The following is a 5707-nucleotide window of genomic DNA, read 5'->3' as shown; positions in this document are numbered from 1 at the left end:
GGAATTTATGACAAAAGTGAGGCCTCCAATCGTAGAGAATTTTTTGCTCAAAAATTGCTCCCCTAGGATAACATCTAGTTGGTTGGGTAACATCTACTTCAATTACATTCTAGTAAAAGACACTCGTTGTTGATTTGAAGTGTAGTCATCAACAAATAAATGAACCCCTATGAGGCTTCCAATTCGACTTAAAGAATTAAGACTCAATTAATTTAAAGGGAGATTGGGAAGTCTCATCCATAAAGATATCACCCTTAAAAATTCTTCATGAAAATCAAACTTGGGTGTCCAATTTTTCACAATCATAGGCCTATTGCTAAAAATATGAGGTCTAGCATATAAAACTCCATTCTTATCCTCAAAAGTTACAAATATCACCACAAAGTACCCATCATCATGAAGATACACCTTTGGTTTACTTACAGTATTCCATCGAGAAGCAATGTATCATAAGATAACCCCGATAGAGGGACTTTTACCCATTACATACATGATAACAACAGAGGCCTAAACATCAGATAAAGAGTCAACTTCATTTTTATCAAACATAGCTACTATTTTGCCATCCTTAATTATAGGAGCAACAAATTCTAGGAAAGCTGTTAGGTTATGAACAATCCAATGTCATGCGAAATAAACCATAAATGCCAGAATCCAAATTAATTGCACATGATCAATTAGCATAATTTAGTATACATATTTTGTGATGTGTGCCTTCCCTAGATGATCTGGAACCGAACAAGAACAAGTTAGGACGCTTTGAGGGGGTCGAAAAAGCACGAGGCTAATGCATGACCTCGTCCCTCGTGGGCGTGACGTCGTCAGATCAAGTGTAGTTAGATTTCCTGTGAGTTTACACCCAATCGACTTGTAATATAGGAGTCGCCATTTAGTTTTTAACGACAATGAGAAAAACTGACAAAACCCGGTTATCGTGACATAACGGGAGTGCAATTATGTTCGACCACGACGGCCATAGGTTCCCTTGTGATCCCTGGTGTGGGGATCGCTCAACGTACACCCGCAGGGAAGAGATTGAGAGTTCGGGGGACTGTAACTACCGAGAGGAGTGCTCATCGATAACTCCAGAGGCAGGTTATCCTTACTAGGTCAGCATAAATAATTGAAGGGATATGAGTTAAACTATTAAACTATTCTGAATTGATTTTAGCAATATGCAACACATAATACTAAATTGATCGTGATTATCTTATTTAGATTGATTTAAGGTACCTAGCATGATAATTCAATTTTCCAAGGTATTATATTATTAGGCGTGATAGATCAATCAAATTAATAGTTTAACAATTTTATAAAAGGGTGATGAAAGCGATTAAATCATGCGAAGAGACACATTACAACGCACCATTGAGAGGTGCGTCACGGTTCTCAGAAAACTAACCACTTGGCTTTGCTATTTCTCCTTTTATTTAACGAATCTCGGGTTTCTGAGCAGTGTTCCAGTATTTAGGCTTAATTCATCAGCTACAAGGGATAGGATACGTTCTGTTTAACTTTTGGGTCGATTGCGACAGAACGCGGGATCAATTTTGCAGCGTGAGGCTTAGGCTTAGGGTTGGATTCAATACTCCGATTATGAATTGTGTGTTCTGTTCACGTCGGTTTTGAGGCTGTATTTATAGGGAAAGAGTTCGTGGAAAGATAGGTCTTTAGAATCCGGATCCAAAAATAATTCGGAAACGACACGGCCCCAGGTATTTTCAGCGCCCAGGGCTGGGCGCCGAAGATTTCGGCGCCCAGAACCAGGCGTTGAAAATAGGGTCTGGGCCGAGTTTTTTGTCAGATTTGGACTCTTAATCACGGAGCTTTTGAGACTTATCCGAGTTGCTTAGTGCGTATTAACTTTATGACGGAATGCGTCATGGCCCGTTACGAACTCTAGGCTCGTTAGGATTTTAATTAATACGTAACTCTTATTTCCGAATTATAGCAGGAATAGAATTCCTTTTCCAATTATATCTCTTTTAGGACTTATGTTGGAGTGCAACACCTAATTCTGACAGATTTCTATCTTTTATGTCTTGCCACTTTTAACAACTACCCGTTATGGCAGTTTACTATTTTTAGCAGGTTTCTATAAATAGCAGGTTTGGCTGAAATGAAAAGGGTGATCGAGATTCGTTATTTTATAGAAGATGCATTGCCAAGTGGAGATTTATGTTCTCATCATCGAACCTTCCCTTTCGGGAATGGGGATAAAAGTAGGTGTCTACAGTTAGCCCCCACTTTGACTTAGTCTTGGAGTAAGACGATGGTCAAAGTATTAGACGGAGTGCGTCATACAAGCCATGGTGTATGTGACCTGTTTTGCGAGGGTCTCACGAGCCCCCGAGTGATAACATTTGACTTAAGGTTCATCACTTGAAGTGTTAACATATTCCTCACGTGTCATTGGAATTTTTTAAGTATAGAAACTCCCTCACTTTGTCATTGGAAGTACCTACAGATGTATAGAAAACTCCCTCACTTTGTCATTGGAAGTATCTACAGACGTTTTCGAAATCAAAGCTATAAAGTGTAACCAGGCCTGGCCAAGCCCGATCACGAGGTAAAATGTTTTTAAAGATTCTCATTTTCAGGGTTAGCTAAACGAGAAAACCCGCTTTGTTTTTATAGGACGTAAAACGAAGGAAAATCCAGCACATCGCTCTTTTTTGGAAAAGCGGAAAACCAATCCTTTGATTTTTGGAAAAGGGAAACCATCTTTTGATTTTTGGAAAAAGATAAACCATCTTTTGATTTTTGGAAAAAGATAAACCATCTTTTGATTTTTGGAAAAAGATAAACCAAGGAAAATTTATTGCTGCAACAACTAAGGACTTGCGCGATTAGTGGCGCAGACCCCGCCCGCTGAAGGTGGGCGAGCCTGTCCTACTGAGGGTGGACGCCCCGTCTGATTGAAGTGGACGAATCTGTTTTGATGTTTTGAAAATAAGGACCTACGCGGTTTATGACGTAGACCCCGCCAGCTGAAGATGGCGAGCCTATTTTTTGAAGATTTTATTTTATTATTATTTTTGTTTTCGAAAACTGAGGACCTGAGCGTTTAGTGACACAGACCCCGCCCGCTGAAGGTGGGCGAACCTAAATTTGTTTTTTTTTTTTATTTGGGACTTGCATGGTTCTGACGCGATCCTGCGTGATCGAGGTGGGCCAGAATCTATTTCCTTGAGATTTCTTTTGAGAACTTTTTATTCATTCTTGTAAGAGCGAGTTCTCTCGAGAAATGCTCGGATTTAGTTGCAACCTTAATGTGGGTTGGCAACGTGTCTAAATGGACCATCGTTTAATGGCCGTTTGCCTTTCATGGTTTCGAACAAGTCTTTGCGTCCCATAAGATGTATGTCACCGTTTAGAACTGGCTTAGTTGTGCCATTACTTGGGTCCTTGCGAAATGACTGGTGGGACCATATGCGAATGTTAACGGAGACCTTTGCCTTGAGGTCGAGTCCGTTTTTGAATTTGTCCAAGCACGGGACGCAGCCTGGAAGCGTTGTTTCAAACTTGCATCGTGTATTTTCTTACTTTCGAGCCCCCAAGCATTCGTACTTGATGGTTTCTCTTTGCCAAGAAAAGTGCATATTTTATAACGTCCTTGATCGTGTTTGGGATCGTGCTCGTAAGTGCGAGCGACCTTGCTCGTGGTATGCTACTTTGATGAAATCGTGGAGTGCGACTTCATTTTTCGGGCGACAAAGTTTGCTTCATTTTTCAATGATTAGTACATCGAGCTTACTTCGGCCCGGATTGATCTTTTTGACAAATAAACGCTTTTAATTTGAGAAACCAACGACCTAATGATTTTTTGTTTCGGAGAATGACCTTGATTATTATATGTTTTTTTTAATGCTTTGAAAAATTTACACATATTTTTTGAGACGAGTCTAAGTTTCGACATTTGCTTTTATTATTTGGGCTCTAAAAGTGCTTTGGGCTTGATCTTGATTACAACAGGGCCCCGTGTTTACTAACACGGTTTTAGGCATTTTCCTGGTTCGCGTTTTGGAAGAGTTGGGCCTTGGGCTGCATTTTCATCGCCCCGGGCCAGGCGTTAGATATTTCGGTGCCTAGCCACGTGCGCTGAAATTGCTGCCTTAGCAGCCCTTTTTTATTTTTCGAGATTTCTTGACGTGTTTCCGAATGGGATCAGGATGATTTCGTGTATATATAGGGGGTTAAGTACGTTTTTTCTTTTCCACCACTGCCAACTTATTTTTTTACTCTTGCCATGTCGATTCCTCCCTTCTCCCTCCAACGAGTTGTTAGGCGCTGGCTTAGAGCCCTTAATCCCACATAAAAGGTTTTGTTGAAAGGATACCACTTAGAGGCACTTTTAGGCTTACAACAAATTAACATTGATTATAACTTTCTGTATGCCGCCCTAACCTTTTCGGATTCTGATCACCATGTTTTTGTTTTTCGGGGCAATGAGGTATGCCCTTTGCCAGATGAATTTGCCGCAATCCTGGGTTATCCTACGAATGCTACTCCTGCTACCCCTGGCACTGTTGAAGAGGGTAAAACAACTATAGGGGCTTTCCTAGGACTAGATGATGACACGCTTGTTGAGATCATTGTGGGTGATAAGGTTAATTTGGCGAAACTTGTAAAACATCACTTTAGGCCTAGTAAAAATATGACTGAACAAAAATTGAATATCCGGGCACTTGTATTCTGCTTGTTGAACCACTATTTACTGTCGAATAACAATGGTGAGTTTGGTGACATAAGGTTGATTCCCCTAATCAGTCAGATGGAGAGTTGCTATTCTATTATGCCGTTGATTGTTGCTGAGACCTTGTTGGGTGCGGATGAGTTAAAGAAGGATGCCAAGTCTGAAAATTTTAAGGGGAGCCCCCTATAGCTGCAGGTAATTGATCGTTTATTTGCGCGCATATAATTATTTTTTCTTTTCGTTTGCCTCTGCCTGGAGCTGATTTTCAGCGCCCAGGGCTGGGCGTCGGAATTTCTGGCGCCTGGTCCCAGGCGTTGAAAATGCGTCCCAAGCCTTATTATTTTTCTGATCGTACCCGTTTTTTGCAGACTTGGCTTATGGAACGACTTAGGCTTCTAGAAGCTCCTGCTGATCCTAAACATTATCGCCCTATAGCTTTAGGCAACCGAAGGTATTTGCACCAAGGCCAGGACGAGGCCGAATGGGCCTCCTATTTTACTCATGGCATATGCTCTATTAAGTGGGTGGTACCGTGGTGGGGTTTGACTAATATGACGGGGGGTTCCGAGACGGAAGTTCATGTTTCTTTGTTGGGGTTATCTCGGCCTGTTTACATCTTTCCTTACCGAGTCATGCGATAATACGGCTTAAGGCAGACTATCCCATTTGCTGATACGGTACCACCTAAAGTAGCGGTTTTTTCACGAGCACTGGTTCAAGCGTGGGCTAAGTATTATGGTGGCCTCCCGCATTGGACCGTGACTACAGATGGTTTTGTGGGTCTTTCCGAGAATTATAAGTTGTGGATGAGTTCCGATGATAAGGCTGTGAGAACTAAGGCTTGAAATGGAGAGCCGGCTGAACTTTTGATGCCTCGAGGTAGGGCTAAGTATGAAAACCGTAATCCTGCTAACTCTCGTGAAAATGGCATTAAGACTGTGAAAGCTCGTCCTGATCGAAAGCGAAAAGAAATTCCTCCCCGATCCAGTTCTAGGCCTAAAAAGGTACCTA

The sequence above is a fragment of the Spinacia oleracea genome, chromosome 1 (assembly GCF_020520425.1).
Source record: "Spinacia oleracea cultivar Varoflay chromosome 1, BTI_SOV_V1, whole genome shotgun sequence".
In the NCBI taxonomy this organism is placed as follows: domain Eukaryota; kingdom Viridiplantae; phylum Streptophyta; class Magnoliopsida; order Caryophyllales; family Amaranthaceae; genus Spinacia; species Spinacia oleracea.
Note: the sequence above shows the minus strand (reverse complement) of the source record.